At 39.8% G+C, this 18,596-nt stretch overlaps 1 protein-coding gene and 1 long non-coding RNA gene across 3 annotated transcripts in view; both read right to left on the bottom strand.

Moving 5' to 3' along the window:
• EFNA5 (ephrin A5) overlaps positions 1-18,596 on the bottom strand; it is a 288,851-nt gene that overhangs the window by 243,081 nt on the left and 27,174 nt on the right. The gene's annotated exons all lie outside the window — the stretch shown is intronic.
• Positions 1-18,596, bottom strand: part of LOC123334962 — a 74,252-nt gene that overhangs the window by 28,936 nt on the left and 26,720 nt on the right. The gene's annotated exons all lie outside the window — the stretch shown is intronic.

Genomic DNA, 18,596 nt, shown 5'->3' with positions numbered 1-18,596 from the left:
TTTATCTACTTGTCTATCTATCTCTCTACAGTCATAAAAAAGAAGGAATTCTTGCCATTTGCAACAACATGGATGGACCTTTAAGGCATTAGGCTAAGTGAAATAAATCAGACAGAGGAAGACAAGTACCATGTAATCTCACTTATATATGGGATCAAGAGAGAAGGAAGAAAGAAAAATGAGCTCAGGAGACTCAGTGCTTGCCAGAGGCAAAAGGTAAGTGGTAAGCAAAGTGGGTGACGGTGATCAAAAGGAACAGGCTTCCAGCAACGAAATACCCCAGTCCAGGGCTGTGGCCGCAGCGCGGCGGCTGCTGTCAGCCGTGCCCTGCTGCCTATTTGGAAGTTGCCACGAGAGTAAATTGTAAAAGTTCTTATCACAAGGGAAAAAATGTGTAATTATGTATGGTGACAAATTTTAACTAGACTTACTTCAGGCATCATTTTGCAATATATATAAAATCAAATCATTATGTTGTACACCTGAAACTGATATGTTTTATGCCAATGATATCTCAATAAGACACACAGGAAAAACAATAACAAAAAAGAAACCCCAAACATAAACAAAAAGATATGATCACATTTGTGGTTTTGCAATGTAACCAGACAAGTTAGCCAGATAGGCCTGGCAGAAGATACCTTTACAGAAAACTCCAGCAGAAAATGGATTGGGGGCGGAGTAAGGACAGAGAGACATCAAGAAGCTACCAAGAGAGTCCCAGGTCGGGAGACGAGGTTCAGTGCTTCTGCTTCCAGCCTCTGGGCCCCTGACCAGGGTCCGTGTCCCCGGAAGCAGGGTTGGCCACTCGTTATCAGGAGGAGACCACTCATCAGTTAAGGGATGGGTACCATGTTCAAGATCAAGAGAAACATCAGTGCCAAGACTTCCTGTTTTAATCTTCTCAACAAAAAGAATCCAACTACATGTGGCCTGTTTAGGTCAAGTCAACAGAATTGGATAACGAATTATATGCTTGAAGCCAAGGAGCACGAAGGTCTAGGCCAGTGTTTTGGAGCTGGCAGGACCAGACGCCTCCCAGATGCACGTCTCTGAGCTGCCTGGCAGGGAGGGACTCGCTTTTTCCCCTCTGTTTCCTCATCTGTCAAACTGGAGTAATACCTAGTTCATTGGTTTGTTACGAGAATTAAATGAGGACTAAGCTAAAAATTCATATTGAAAAGCAGAGACATTACTTTGCCAACAAAGGTCCGTCTAGTCAAGGGTATGGTTTTACCAGTGGTCATGTACAGATGTGAGAGCTGGACTGTGAAGAAAGCTGAGCACCGAAGAACTGATGCTTTTGAACTGTGGTGTTGGAGAAGACTCTTGAGAGTCCCTTGGACTGCAAGGAGATCCAACCAGTCCATTCTAAAGGAGATCAGTCCTGGGTGTTCTTTGGAAGGAATGATGCTAAAGCTGAAACTCCAGTACTTTGGCCACCTCATGCGAAGAGTTGACTCACTGGAAAAGACTCTGATGCTGGGAGTGACTGGGGGCAGGAGGAGATGGCTGGATGGCATTACCAACTCAATGGACGTGAGTCTGGGTGAACTCCCGGAGTTGGTGATGGACAGGGAGGCCTGGCGTGCTGCGATTCATGGGGTCACAAAGAGTCAGACATGACTGAGCGACTGGACTGAACTGAACTGAAGCTAAAAATTATCATCATCATTACTAAATGAGGAGGAAGAAAGAAGAGGCGGTCATAGATGCAATTCTGGTAGATTTGGGTTGATATTAATAGAGAAGGAAGAACAAGTTCAGGTGAATTTGGTTTTAGATGAGCTGTTTTTAGATTGAAGCGAGTTTGGTGCTAGAGATAAGAGGTATTTAGATAGGAGATAATACCCTCCTCCTATACTTGATATCCTTTGATTTGAGACTCAGTTTCCAAAACTTCTCATCAATCCCTGTATCTCTCAAATTTTAACTGAATGCATGACTTTCTGGAAAAAGAAGAAAAAAAGAAGATACTTCTTTTACAGGCCCCTTGCTAGGTAATTAAGTGATGAGAATTGTGACCCAGCAGAAGTGTACATACAGGACTGCTTGGAGGAGGGTAACGTGCTCCCCTCATTCTTTTCTGGCCTGGTGCCTAGGAAGTAAATCTGACGGCTGGACCTGCAGCAACCGCTGTGAACCATGAGGACACAGGCCACATCCTAAGCAATGGCCAGGGTTCTTAACAACTGGCTGCACCCCTTGGCTGCAGAGAATCACTTCAGAAGTTTTGTGGGGTTTTGTTTTGTTTTTCTTTCTTTCTTTCTCTTTTAAATATCCATGCCTTGCCCTCAAATTTCTTGATACCCTAACCCTAACCCTAACACATGGTATTTGGATAGGGGTATTAAAAGCTCCCCAGATGATTAAACATGTGAAGCAAGAGTTAAAAAACCAGATATCATAGTCCATCAAGACTTCTGTGAAAATGGTATAAGTAGATTAAGAATACAAACTACTATGTCTAAAATAACTCAGCTACAAGGATATATTATACAGCACAGGGAAACACAGTCTTTATTTTATTACAACTTTAAACAGAGTATAATCTATAAAAATATTAAATCACTATGTTGTACACCTGAAACTAATATCATAAATCAACTATACATAATTTTTTTTTTAAATAGCGTAACTAACATAAAACAGTAACAGCAGCTACCGCTTTTTGCGTATTCCATTACATCATCATGGAGTTTCCTTGGAGATCATTTCATATGCATTTTATAACTTAATCCCCATAATAACATTCTGAGGTAAGTATCATTTCATGTTTATTTCCTGGAAACTGAGGCATGTAGAGTTTGAGTAACTGACATAAGAGTCCCATAGGTTAGTATACGAGCCCAGAACCGACTAAGTCCAGGGCCATTCTCCTAATCACCACAAGGTACTGCCCCTTTCCAGATGAGTTGTACTAGCTTCCACGTCTGCTAGGGGTGCCAGTGAAGGTGGTCATGAGCACTGAGATGGTGGCCAGGAGGGAGGAAGAACAGGATGGTGGTGGTACTCAGAATCCATCACCTCTAAATAACCAGGAGTTAACCTAACTTCTCCAGCCCTATGATGTGCTCAACAGTGGACCTAATGGGAAGTCACTTGCCTTTAACCACCATGTAGATGTCCTCAACAAAGGTTTTCATTTGCTTCCAGGTAAACGTCTCTCTGATCTAGACCCAGAAATGTACCAAGTTCTGATTAAATCCCAAAACATAAACAGAAACACCAAATCTTCGCCTCTTTTCAGCTTCCTGGTTTAGAAGTTTAAATAAATCGTGTGAAATGCATAGAAAAACCCTTCCCTTTCTCTCCTAATGTTTAATGATAATTTACAGCCAGAGAACATTTGTAAATTTAACAGCCCATCAAAGTGTCTCAGAGCACGCCAGTTCAGAGGACTCATTACATGACATTAAACATAACTTTCCGCAAGGACTGTACAGCCTGAATGGGTGGGCAGGCTGCTGGACAGCCACCACGGCAGTAATTTACTGTTTGTAATTCTGCCTTATTACTTGCAAAAATATTTGTTAAAGGGAGGGGGTGACAGTCACTTACACAAAAAAGTACTTCACTACTTTGCCAATGCCATAAATTTCTAAGGCAGAGAAATCCTTTACGATCCTAAGGATGTGCTAATTCTTTTTCCAGCCACCCCAAAATGACAAGGAAGAAGTTTTTGGTAAAGTTTCAGGATATTAAAAATTCACTTCTTTGAACAGGGTGGTATTGTTTCCAACTTACCTCCTTCCCAAATTCCAAAGAACATCAGTAAAAGGAAAATAAAAAAGGTAGTTTTTTTTCCCAACATGCAAGTGAGAGGCCTCTACTTTATCCAAATCATGCCTTTAAAATGTTTTCTTTTGCTCCAGAAATATCTGAGGAAAAGGGTCTGAAACAGGCCTTTATCCTGTGTAACTGGATCTTACACTACCACAAACAGCTATCTTAACTTTGTCAGGGCCTTCATCCTAAACAGGAAAAATCAGGACAACAATTATTGCTATCACACAAGGGGATTTTAACTTGACAGTGACCACAGACCAAATTAGAACCAAAGCCAAGGTCAAAGGTTAGCATTCCCACCTGCATAAGAAACACCCTTCACAGACTTTCCTTAAGACAACCCTCCCGGAGACACCAGGCCACACTCACTGTGTGCATCCCTTCAGCACGTCCTGTGGCTGCAGAGCTGATAAAATTCCAAGGCGTGAACTACCAGCGCGCTGACTATAACAGAACACTTTTGCTGACCGCATAATTTTTACCACTCAAAGTAGGTCACTTATTTAGTTTAAGTTTAGTTTAAAAGACTGCTTTCTTCTCCTCCTTCTAGACCTGTGGTCCCAAAGTCCCAGCACAAGTATCTTTATTTCTTTGCCAAATTCCACATATCACTCCTGCTAACTTTGTTGACTGAAAATACCCTCTCCATAAACTTTAGCAACTTGATGGTGGTGAATTTCTGCAGCAGAAATAGTTTTCCCATATGAAAATAAGGTCATGGGATTCACTTTACCCCGAAAGAGTAGTCATTTTGAAAATGACCCCACCAAAGTCATAAGTAACCTTAGCTAACTCACTTTATTCTTATGAGTACAGAACAACGTTTCTGATAGTCTCAGCAAAATCAGTGAGGGATCTGCTGCCTACCTTTAAAACTTCCTCTCAGGAGCAACATTATTTTAGGGGGAAAAAAAATACAGTTTTCATGGAGATTATATTTTAACATAAACATTCGTTTGCTAACTACTTAATACAGTCCAAACAGCTCAAAAGTAATTTCATTGATTTTTATCAGATTAATTTTAATGTTTCCATAAACTTTCTGTCCTTCTATCTAAATGCACAAGACTGACTCAAATGCAAACCTCTAAATGTGGCTGAGAGATTTATCAATTGAGAGAAAAAAAAACTCTCACCAAAACAACTTCTAAACTTAGGCTGCAGCAATTAATTTTTAAAATTCTAGTCAGAGCTAATAAATGAGTGAGGACGGTCTCCCTCCCCTCGCCCCCGAATAATCAATTGTTTGACCCAGTCTAGTGAATTCAGTTGGCTGTTTTGACTTTAGGCGGCTTGGATGGCATATGTTCTAATATGACAGCTGAAGTGTTCTGAAACTCACTTATGTATATTTCTGTATTTAGCAACGACCAATAAGTCAGCACGATTATTAAATTCACAATTAGCCAGTGTCTTACAACATACAGGTAGGAAGCAGAACCAAGACTAGTGAAAAATTACCATCAGGCCCCACGTCTTGGTTCTTTTCCTGTCACTAATGCCAATTCATATAAACTATGTAACACGTGATAATGTGAACTACTGTGTTCACATCCAAAGTTATAATTCTAATTCACTATTAATTGGTGTTAAGTAAGAGTTACCAGATTACTCCAAAGCTAATATTCCATAATAGCAAGCAGACCCAGGTTGAGCAGTCATCTAAAATTAGCTTATTCACTGTAAAATAAAGACTGAATGTTAAGGTATAAAATTATTCTAAATCCCCAAACACACCAGAACCAATTGTGAAATTAAATGTGACACTTTCCATAATTCAGACTACAGAACTTGCTTTCTGTCTTTCTCCTCAGCTACCCCTAAATTAAATTAGCCTTATTGATTATAACTCAGAAATCCCTGTCTTGTTACCATGATTTTCAAATTTTACTGAAATGTACAATTCGGTTGTACACAGTTAAGTTGGCTTTCTGAAATTGCAGAATAGAGATGGAGTAAAGGCTCAGTGAATATCTCAATACTATAGTTTACAGACATAGTGAAAGCCAATTTCTTTGCTAGCTTAAAACCACGGGTAAATTCAAGCATCACAAACCTGTTTTCAGTCTACTGTGATGGATGATCACTCATTACTGAAGTAAGATCTTATGAATTGATTAGCAATGTTATTAACTAATAGGCACTGGCTGTACACAGGTCCTGGAATGAAACAGAAGCCCTAGTCCAATTAAAATGTGTTACTGTGTATAAATAGTGGTTAATAGCTTTTGTAAAAGCAGAACCACTACACTGAAATTCACAAGTCATTATTCGAGAAAACAAAAGAGTACACAGAATATTTGCTATAAATTTGCTAATGAGACATCTATGGACAACTGGACCACAGGCCCCCATTATGGGCTTAGCCCTGAAAAACATCATTCTGGTGTTGCAAACATTATAAACAGCCTCAAAGAACACATTTGTGACCTTCAGACTGTTTTAGCATTAATTTCAGTGTCCTGGGATTTGGATTTGGTTTTGATTTTTTTAACTTAAGAGAAAAATACTTCTTAACAACATTTCCTTTATGATCCCAGAGCCCTGAGCCCTGTTCTTTATTAAGGACAGAAGGATCTGTAACCCCCAGCCTCATCTCCAGACCATTTCCCCAGCAGCCCCAGCCCAAAGCTGCCTTATTTGTAAACAGTGATGAGACGCCTTTCTTCATGGCTAATATTAGATTTTACACAGCATCATCAAATCTGCTATGATGATTCCTGTTACTTCATTAACCGTTACTTTTCTCTAGTGAAGAAATGATAGGTATCCCCTCTCCCTTTTCAGTCTTAATAACACTTAAGTGATTTATTTCCATTTATTTCTGTTTGTTAACTTTGCTAAAATCAACATAAAAATATTACTGTAGAGGGATATTACAGTCCCTGGATGAACTGATTTGAGCTCTCATCTCACTTTCTCTCAACAAATGGGGATGAAACATTCATTTTCTCCACACAGATATAATAATAAACGTTATTAGCCATTTTACCACCTGAGGAATTGCCACCAAAGGAGTGTTTAGCATGCAAATGCCTGTACCACAGCTACCTTCCTCCTCACAAGAATGCAAGCCAAGGCTTTATTAAATAGCTCCTGCTCTTACAACACACCAAAAATAACCAAGCATGCTACTTAAGATAAGAATGCATTAGCATTAAGAGCGTTAAGCCATTGTTTCTGTGTCATAAGGCAGTAATTCTCAACTGTAAATAAATTTATATATATTTAGGTATAATGTTTCATTTATTGAATCATGTATTTTATATTATGATGAATTTCAATTCCAATTACCAAAATGATGTTTACACAAGCTGCAAACATTTTTTTTTTTTTACTAGAGAAGAATAAGTCCTATTCATTAGCACTGCTCGCTGTCAATTATAAAACTCATTTATTTTCACCATCAGAGCTATACAATACTTAATTTCAAAATATATATCATCACTCAATGAGAATAAATTAGAGCATCAAGATTAACTAGGCTAGATCCAGAGTAATCTATCACTCAAATAATAAAAGTTAATGCTTATTAATTTCTTATGATGTGCCATACATGGAACCAAGCACTTGATGTATAGTAACTCAATGTCATCCATAAAATTACACTGTGAGGTAGGTACTGTTATCATCCCTACTTTACAAACAGGAAACAATGATGAACCAAGTTAGAGAATCTGCCTATGACTATATAGCCACGAAGTGGCAGATAATTAGTTACAGAGGTTATGCTCTAAAATCCCAAAGAAGTCAGTATGTCATGATGCCTCTTAAGTCTTATATGTATCAAATGCTGTTTATTATCAGCACCAAGAGGACTTTGATTTTTAAAATAAAGTAACAGGTTTATTAAGTTATTCACACTGTAGCACTTGAGAAAGTTCATGTTAGACAGTCTCAAAAATGTATATAAAATGAAACTCAAAGCACAAAGTAACCAGAATAAATATTTTGTATAAATCGAATATGACCACCTCCTCCTCCACTTTTCCAAAATCACTCATTATGAAAATCTGTTACTAGGTATATAGAATATTGAAAGTGTTTCTTTTTGTCTCCTACATAGACTACAAGCTATTCATGTCTTGGAAAAGCAGCTAATCTATACGTTATTGAAAATGCCACACCGTACTGTACCCAGAGAACCCTTGATAAATACTAAACATTACATTGACAATGAGTAATGGCAACTGAAAACGAAATTACAGTGTAACTCAAGGATGAAATATGAAGCTGAAATAAAATGGATGTGAGTCCTATTCAATCTGTCCCTTAGTCTTTTGAGGTCTTTGAAAAGAGAAGTCCTTATTTAGGACAAAGGAAGGTAGTGTTTTTGAGGTCTGGGAAAGATAATGACATCAGTGCTGATTAATATTGCAATGCTAAAAATGAACTGTGTAAGAAAGTCATGAGAGAAAGGATGCACAAGTCATTTACACACAGTTACTTTATTTTCTGCATATACAGAAAATAAATATAAAACCACGAGCATATCATCTCAAATGTGGTGTTCAGGTATCATAAATTATTTTCTTAAAGTCTCACATACTTGCCTCTAGTGAAAAGGAAAAAGGGAGGAAAGAAGGAAACATTTTCCTTCTGTACTTTTGAACTGCTTTTGTACTGTTTGAAAATTACTGTGTGCATGAATAACTATTATTTTAATAAAAATTAAATCTTAAGTGTCAGTCTACACTCAATCAAAAATAGCAATATTGAGCAAATTCAACTCAGTTATTTTAAACAATTAATAAATGATTAGTAAATAATTCTGAAGAATTGACACCTAAAACAATCGGCCAGGGAGAAAAGTATAAGCCTATATTTAAATATAGAAGCTCTATACTTATCTATACAGTATATATACAGACATACATATGTGTGTGTATATATATACACACATACATATGTGGCCATGGTAAAACTAAAAGAGTATAATTGTAAACATTCACAGAGCAAACACAGCTTTCCTGGACACCAAAAAAATTACTAGTTTATGTGGAAACACAAGAACTGTTCTTCCTGTGGAACACTGATGGATGTGAAATAATTGCTATCCCGTGTTTACCTGATACCTACTTTTTAATGCAAATGAAGTATAATTTGGAGACTCAGGGATGTATATTTTCCTAATGGGAGAGAAAATTTTATTTACATTCTCTTAAATTATCTCTAATGTATCAGAGATATTTTAACCATTACACGAAATATTTCACCCATCATCAATGTAAAAAGATTTAACACACAGCATTAATCTTCCCCTAGGGAAAAATAAAAAAGGAAAACCTAAAGCTGTCAGAAAAGCTTGGAGTTCTGGGGTCAAATTTCCCCAAGTAACACACAGCGTGTGGAGGTTTGGCATCTGTTCAAACTTTCTTAGGTGCCACTCCGCGTACGATTTCCTTCCCCAGCACGGGATGGTGCCCGCAGCCGCTTGCAGGGAAGGCCCCGCGCTGGGCCCTCCGGGAGGCGGTGGAGGGGGGCTGGCCACCGCCCCCAGGACCTGGCGGACCCGAGAGAGAGCAGGCGGGGTGAGGCAGGCGCGGGCCGCTCGCCAGTCCATCCCCCTCCACCGATCCTCTCTCCTTACTTCTCTTCTCCTCTCTCCGTTCTTTTCTCTCTTTCCAAGCATGTGTTCTCGCGCTCACCCTTCTCGCCGGACTCCCGTCTTCTCTCCTTGTCTTTCCGCCTCTCCACTCCTCTCCTTCCCCAGGTCCCTTTCTTTTCTCTCTCCTCTAACCTAGATCGGGCAGTGGTGGGCTGTGCACCAGAAGTCCTGGTGCCTTCCCAGACTACCCCAAAGCTCAGCAATGGGGGAACGCCAGCGGGGAGGAGCAAAGACCCAGCAGGGAAGGCGGCCAGCAGGCACTGGTCCTTCCCGCTCTCCTCTGCACCTGCCCCGTCCTGTCAGCTGTCCACTTCTCCCGTCTGAGCACACTGTCCTCTGCCTTCCTATTCACCCTTTTCTCCTGCATCCTCCCCCGCCTCCTTGGCTCGTCTTTATATCTTTATAACCCTGGTCGGGTTGGATGAGTTACACTCTCAGAATGAACCAAGATGTATGAGTTACGAAGTTACAATGAACCAGATGCTCCACAACCTTCCTCTTCAAATACACATAAAATCTCACCAAATGTTATTCGGAGACCATTGCTTTCTCTCATCCTTCCCCCTGTGGTCTGCAAGGCTAAAGCAGAAAGCTGGGAGGATGTCTCTCAAATACTCTCCTTGGGTGAAAATAATACTGCATCTATTCAACTTTTTAATCCGCCATAAGAGAGCTCCAACATAGCTGTTAACGATATTCTTTGAAAATATCTTCCTAATCTATTCACGGGCCTCAAAACCTTTATTTAAACTAAGTTTAAACATTGCCCTTTCAGAATAATTTGGCCAAGATTACATTCTAGAATTCACCTCGAAGTTCAGCATCTTATGTGGCCTTCATAGTCACTGAATCTGCGCTAAACTCATTATCCTTACAAGCGCACTTTTTCTGCACAATGTGGAATTTTTTTTTTTTCCTTTTCTTACTTTCCAATAACTGCAGACAAAGGCATTAACAAGAAGGGGGAAATCCTTCAACAGTCTAAACTGAATTTATTTTTTCATGTTCAGTCTTCTTAAAAATTTCTTCGTAACTTTCATTATCTGTGAGTAATTTGTTAAGGTGAATCCCAATCAGGCCAAACTCAGAGTCCTTTTCTGCAGTGAATTCATTCTCGAAAAAAACTTGTTTTTCGGACGAATTACATGTAAACCAGCCAGCCAGGTCTACTCGAGAGGCAGTCTCAGCCGCGCTACCAGGCTGCAAAAATCTGATGCGCACTTTCCACCTCCCCTGTCCCTTTCCGCCTGGGAGAAAAGCAAGAAGGGACACATTTCCGGGGACCAGAGGCCACGGGAGCCCCAGAACTGGCCGGCCTCCCCGCGCTGCCGCGGCGCATTACTTCTGCTTTTCTAACCTTTCCACTGGCGAGCACCATCAATTATGCACTAGAATAACAGGGGCCTGGCGAGGCAGTGTAACAGAAAGGCCGATTATGACGATGAATAATTCAAACACCTACGCGCTGTGTTCCTTTTACCACTGATAGGAGGCCAAGGGACGGGGATCCACGTTGCAGACTGCGCCACAAGGACTGGTTCGGGGCAAACCCGCCGCACGCTGGCCAGGGAACCCGCCTGCTGGGAGCGAAGGCCGGAAAGAAATGAACTGCTCGCAAAAGTAAAGCACGCTTGCAGAAACTGATTAAAGAATGGCAGAGGCCACACGAATGCTAACACCTGAGGCTTACTGTTGACCCTAGATACAGGAAAGGACGTGCAGGGAACAACATTTGAGAGGCCGTTAGCATCTTATACCTTCCAGAAAAAGGTCAACGACTACATATACAAAGGTCTTCAGAGAAGACACCCTGTTTCCATGTAAAGTTGCTCAAACTTCACTGAAAATAAATTCAACCTTGGAGCCTCTCTGAGGCTTATACCTTCGCTTGATGATAAAGTACAAACTGGGAATCAGCAGGGGAGCCACAAATGTACAGACTGCTGGTCTACCTCTCTTTTAAACTACCTCCTCTCTCAACTGAAATTCAGAAATTCCTTATTAGTATGCTATGTTTTAAATTGTGATTTGAAAATTCACAGTGGGAAGGAAATTTATGTCCAAAACCTGCAAGAAAAACACAAGTATCCTCCTTCCAATGGGAAGTTCAAAACTCAGCCACACTGACAGAGTCTGAATGTCTAGAGGATACGACTCCTCACCCACACAGGCAAACTAAATTTTAAACTGAGTCTTTAAAGGTGTAAAGCCAACCTAAAAAAGAAGATTTCCAACTGAAAAAGTTCCGATAACCGCCTCGAGCCTATTCATCTCCATCATGGAGATAACTCCTAAAATATAGTGCCACATTTCTAATGCTCAGAAGAGGAAAAATAATCCCAGAGTGCTACACCAAGATTCAGAACAGGCAAGAACAAAGCTAGGTACCAGTAGGGGTGTTTATAAATCAAACGCTGACCTTAAAATATAGGAAATTCAGGAGAAGAGCAGTTAATTTTTGTCAAATGATACATGGCTTCATTTTTGGAATGAGGCTCCCATTATCTAGAACTATTCCAAAATTAATCCTTAGTCTACATGAGAGCTAATATTACATTTCTAAATGCAAATTGACAAAAACTCTTGGGGAAAAAACCATTTTGAACTGTGGTTTCCAGAAGGCTTCAGGTTTAGTCATGTCAAATTAAAGGGGGGAGCAGAGCTTCTTAAAATAACATTCTTCTTAAATCACATCCATATGATTTAGCAAACTGATATGGCCAAAGTCAATAAATCATGATGCAGAGTTTTTATTTTACTGTATGACTGCTTTTATTTTTTTGCTTTAAGCCAACTCCTTATCATTTTTAGCCCAAAGCTGGGTGGATGTTCTTGTCAAGGCAAAACAAGCTCTTTCTTATGTAATGGCTGTCAACCCACCACCAGGGAAAGAAATGTGCCCACGAGTTCTTCAGGGCACAGAGCTAGCCACCTCTGTGGCCGCACCAACAGGCATCCCAAGGACAGCCTTTCAGTCGGCAGTATTTGAATTTGCAGCTTTTTCACCACTTTTCAGCGTGTGAGTGCTTCTTTTTTTCTTAACCCCAGGGATTTCATTTTGTGCTGACCCAAACTCAAGAGGCAATCTCCACGGAGCTATCCTTTTAAGGCAAGCATTGTGTGCACTCCTTAATGATGGGTGTTTAAGAGAAATGGTAATTATGATAGATTTTGAGCCTTAGGTAACAGACAGCCTCACAGTGAGAGGGTTCACTACATTTAAGACCAAACTCCTCATTAAGAAATGAAGCTATATCCATTCAGATCCTTGCAGACACACCAACAGTGAAGTCCGGGTTAGTAAAAGTGCTCATCCTTATGATGGACGATTTCCTGAGAGAGCCAACATTCCACAAGGCTGGGCTAGCCTGCCTGGACTGTAAGCACAGGGGACGTCTTGGGAACAATTAAACTAAGGGACCCTGGTTAAAAATACCAATAAAGGCATCAGTACTTTAAACACCATTTCCTTCTTTCTTATTCTTATGACTTTAAAACTTTTTTGTTTGTTTAAAAGTGTCATTTAAGCTACCAGATTAGACACGCTGCATGCTGCAGCTCTGATTGTGAAATCATAGTTTCAGACAAAAGCAGTCTACGTGCTAGCAATGAAACATGAAAACACAGTGTATCTGCGTGTTTATGTGAGTACGTATGTTTTGTATATATATTTGTGACTCATATGCATCTCTCAAGACACAGTCCAGTCAAACGTTACTGTTAAATAAGAAAAAAGAAAGAAAAATCCTTGAACCAAAACACCATGACCTCAATGCTTTCCTCACCCATGTGTATGCAAGTTTTCCTACCCGGCTTGCCTGAAAAGATGGCAAACACAATTTAATATTTCATGGAGCCAAAGCACAAAGCATGTTCAAATTCAATACAAGGAAATGCTTTATCTCAACTTCTATAGATTAACAACTAGAAAACTGAGAAACTTCGGGAAGCCACGACAGATTCTAACCAAGCGACATGTAAGTTTCTTCAGGACACTCTCCAACTATGAATGAAGTGGAAAATATGAAATAAAGGCTTTATCAGTTTACTCTAAGATACTTATTTCCAGAAGAGCTGCTATATCAAATCACGTGATTTGTTAGAGCTAAAATAATTTGGAATGTCATGTCCAACTTTTTCTCAAGAAGATAAGATTATGTTCTCAAATATGGGCGGTGTTAGCCATGTATCTTGCATGGCAACACTTCTATTAGAAAATTTACAAGTGAAACTCAATGAAGACTGTCTAAAAGGGAAAGAGTGAAACGTGGGCAAACACAGTCCCACAACAGCCAGCTGTGAAGGTCGCAAGGTTCTGACAGAGGAGTGGACGTGATGATACTGATGCGGCAATAATCTGCAAGCCATCAGAAATGAGCATGAATAGTATTTAGCATTTTATAAATATTTGAGAACCAAGCAAGCATTTCTGGCTTAAATCAACCATATTTTAAACTTTCTGGTTTTATAAGAACATCCTACTATAAATCTTTCTAAAATTTGCCTGCTTTTTGTTTATTTTATTTTACTTAGGCCAGTAATGACCACTACCAATATCCAAATGCTGAACTAAGCAAAGATTCTATCTCTAAATTTTAATGTGAAAGGCTTAAATTTCTTCTACAAAGCCAACAAGAGTAAATAAGCTTAGTATTGGTCACTTTCTTTTTTTTAAACCATAACTGAAAAATAAAATCATCCCAGAATCTTAAGGGGAATAAACAGTCTGGAAAAAAACAAAGCTATTGCCATATCCTCTCCAGTTCTTAATTCACTGCCCCCAAAAGATTTTTGGTTAAAATAAGTCCTTTCAATCTATAATATTTAGAATGACAAGAGAAGTCCTGTGACTCCATCCTGCTTCCAGCATCTGTCAAGAAAATCACAAACCTAACTCTCAATTCATGGCAGAATGCTAACAGGAGATGAATAATGCTTCAGAGGGAGAAAGCGTATTATTAGAAAGGTTCAAGAGCAAATACTCACAGAGAGTTGCAAAGTCTCCCCCTCACCATTTTTTTTTTTTTTTGCTTTCAAGTATGAGTTATTGAATTTAAAATACAAAGACCAAGTTATTTTTAACAAAAAACCCTCAAAATAGGAGAAAAATGTAATTCTGTATGTGTATATATATATATATATATATACACAAAACAATGTAAAATCTTTTAAAAAGAAAAATAACTAAGCTAATGGCTTACTTTTTAAGGTAAATTTTGCCTTTCAATTACTTTTGCTTTTTAAATTTTATTGTATATTGGAGTACAGTTGGTTAACAATGTTGTGTTAATTTCAAGTGTACAGCAAAGTGATTCATTTATATGTATATAGGTATCTATTCATTTTCAAATTCTTTTCTCATTTAGGTTATTATAGAGTATTGAGCAGAGTACCCTATGCTATATAGTAGGTACATGTTGGTTATCTATTTTAAATATATCAATTATGCATTTTGTATCAGTTATACATTAAATATATTTAATTTTAAAAAATAGCCTTCACGGATGCCTACTGTCCAATCTATACAACACATTATCAAAGATACTCAAATAAGCTAAGTTGTAGACTTCTACAGAAGCATACAGTCTGCATTGCAGGTAGCAAAACTTCAGCCCTCAGTTATGAAGGTATTTCTTTTAAAGCACTATATTATTTTGTACATTTAACATTCTCTGACTTTTCTCCACCCTCTATCCTCACAGGCAGGAAAAACAACATGAATAAATTGAGATTTTAAAATATGAGATATAATTCACACTTTCTAGAATATCACTACTCTGAAAATGGCAGAGGACCCACAGGTTAGTGACACAGCGATATTCACTTGGTAAGCTGAAGGCTACAACATGTCCTTTCATAGTAATAGTGGTAACTGAGGTAGCACAGAGTTCAGAGTAGTGTCTGGAACCAAAGGCCTGGCTTTATAATCTTGCAACACACATCACTGTACTTAATTAATCTCTGTCTTAGTTTCCTCATCTGCAAGATGAAGATGGCAATAAACAGCTACATCATAGAACCATTATACCAATTATGTGGCTTAACACATACGCACTGCTTGAAAAGAAACGGGTGCACGGTAAGAGGGGTGTGAGCATTTTCTTATATTAAAGCTGTGGGACAGACTATGAACTCAGCAAGCGCTCAGTGCAGCGCCCGATGCAGCACAGCGGCAGCCAGGAGTAGTATTTTTATTCTAAAGACACAGATTAATAAGGGCAAGCTTTATCAATTATTAGTTCCTTTTTAAACAGTGAACAAATAAACAAGCATCTCATCTCACTTATTATCAAAGAAATTAAAACTACAGCTTTTTCTTGGTAGTTAAATGAACTCCTTTAAAAAAAAAAAAAGTACCCAGGTCTGATAAAAGTGTAAAGAAACTATAAAGCAATCTGACAGTATTACCAGCAATTAATACAATGTTAGGGCTCCCCAGGTGGCACTAACGGTGAAGAACCTGCCTGCCAGTGCAGGAGACGTTAAGATACACAGGTTCGATCCCTGGGTCAGGAAGATTCCCTGGAGGAGAGCATGGCACCCCACTCCAGATTTCTTGCCTGGAGAATCTCATGGACAGAAGGGGCGTGGTGGACTACAGTTCACAGGGTCACATAGAATCAGACATGACTGAAGTGACTTAGCATGCATGATACAATGTTAATACCGTTTGACCCAATAATCCTACTATCTACCCTGGAGAAAACTCCAAATATAAGGAAAGCTTTAAGAAAAAAAAAAAAAGTTACCTATGTGTCATTTGTATTATGGAAAACTATATTGTGAAACATTATATGTCTAACAATCAGATCAGATCAGTCGCTCAGTTGTGTCCGACTCTTTGCGACCCCATGAATCGCAGCACACCAGGCCTCCCTGTCCAACACCAACTCCCGGAGTTCACTGAGACTCACGTCCATCGAGTCGGTGATGCCATCTAGCCATCTCATCCTCTGTCGTCCCCTTCTCCTCTTGCCCCCAGTCCCTCCCAGCATCAGAGTCTTTTCCAATGAGTCAACTCTTCGCATGAGGTAGCCAAAGTACTGGAGTTTCAGCTTTAGCATCATTCCTTCCAAAGAAATCCCAGGGCTGATCTCCAGGTCTAACAATAAGGAATAATAATTTGGCATTTCTAAATAGCAAGTTTGGGATTCGTGCATACATGCTCCATCATGGGCTTGCGCTCCACTGTGGCTTCTCAGAGATTATTTATGTGTCAAAGACACCAAAAGGCTCAGACGTAATGTCATTTCTTTAATCCAGCTTTTCCCAAACAGACTGGTAACAGAAACTCTTGGGGGAGAGGGTAGTTAATAAGGTGGAAAAGTATTGGCCAAGTAAGTAATGGCTAATCGTCGTGATGAAAATGTACGCGGTCAATGACAAGGATAATTTTTTTGTATTACACCAGCTGCTTCCAGCAATATGAGAAAATATTTATTAGGTAATATTAAGAGGGAAAAGGGCTTGATGCAATCAGTTAATAAACAGCCAAGCATCTGAGAAAAGCTCAAATGGAAATATCCCACAGTGAGCAATAGAACTGTGGGTAGATGTTTCTCTACTGTTTCTGGACTTCTCTAATGAAAGCAAATCTGTGATAAGAAAACCAGTTTGAGTCAGTGGTATCGAGTCCCACCGTCGCTCTTCCTGCCTTGGAAGTATAGTTTGTTTGTTTACCTGGTTGTTACTTTAATAAGGCCTGAGGGGAGACGCCCGACTGAAAGTGACCTGTAACAAGAACGCAGAAAACAAACGGAGCGATCACTCGGCTCCACCAGAGGAATATGGGGAAGCAGCCAGCCTGTCAACTGGAGAGAGGCTAATGAAACATTATCTGCAGGTGAGCGGACTGTCTCACAGCATTACAACTCTGAGCTACAAATGATTTCCTAACCACAGAGGTAACCACTCTACAGACACTTTGAAAGACAGATGAGGATGCTGGCACGCGCAAGGTCAATCGCAAACCTCCCGGACAACCTTGGTGCTTCTGCTTCCCCAGGAGAGGCTGGTCTGGGGTGGGGGTGGGGGGTGTCCTGCTGGGCACACTGAGGCCAGCCACACCGTCACTTCTCTTGCAGTTCTGAATCTGAATTTTAGCAGCCTGGTATACATTCCTATCCATGCCCAAATAAATAAAATGTATGTAGACATAAGCTAAAGCTCACACACATAATTTGAAAGCTATGATTTTTGTTATGTTGGAGAAAACGAATAAACATCGTCTTCCAATCCCGATAACTGTTAGGTTATGATTAGAATGGGTTCATGAAATTATTATAGAGGAGCACAGTACACCATAAACTATGGGGAGGATCATTAATGGACAGTTCACTTTTATCTAAGAACTTTCTTAATAAATCAACTCCCCGGGCTTACTGGGACCACGGTTTTATTTGAGGCAGTACATTCTAATCAGGGATTTTTTTTTTTAATTTTCCTTTTATGACCTAATGATGCATTTAATTTTTAATTAAATTTCATTTTAAAGTATAGAGTATGTATAAAAGCCAAAGCAAGTGTGCAGCATCTGTTCATTGCATCTGCACTCACTACCACAAAAATTAACCTTAATCTAAAGAGGCACAAATGGGTTTTTAAGCCATCAGGAGGCCCGAGTATTTAAAAATCAATGACTGTCCACCCAGGCAAAGAACAGCTGTTTCCTAATATTCCAGCTCCACACTGAGCCCAACCTCAACCCCCAAAGACGAGTGCCCACACACTCACTTCCCCAGTTGAAAGTGTCAGAGAAGGGCATATCTAATAGTCATGAAGTGGGTTAAGTGGACACAAGACGGAGCTGACCTGGCCCAAGCAGATGGCATGTCTGGAGCCAGTTTCTCTCCCTATCACTTAATGCTTTCGTGAAATCATCACCAACCTTACTTCCTGGGTCCAGAAATCGACCTAATGAAAAAGTCTACCACGGTGTTAAAAGGCCAGCGAATGCTCAGTGTGGACTGATTGCCAACACTCTGTAACAGGAAGCTCCCCTCCCTGGGGCTGGTAAAGAACATTCCATAGTTGGGCGGTGATAACATCACACATCCCTAACGCCACGTGCTTTTGCCTTCCTGAGCGCCATGACGTCACGACCTCACGGAGAGAGAAAGCAGAGGTGTGCAAAATGGAGGAAACAGCGGATACGGGGGTTGGCTATGGTTTTCCTTGGCACACGGGGATCTTCCAGAAG

Source organism: Bubalus bubalis, chromosome 9 (genome assembly GCF_019923935.1).
Source record: "Bubalus bubalis isolate 160015118507 breed Murrah chromosome 9, NDDB_SH_1, whole genome shotgun sequence".
Lineage (NCBI taxonomy): Eukaryota > Metazoa > Chordata > Mammalia > Artiodactyla > Bovidae > Bubalus > Bubalus bubalis.
The sequence above is the reverse complement of the archived record's forward strand: the minus strand, read 5'-3'. Positions and strand labels throughout refer to the sequence as shown.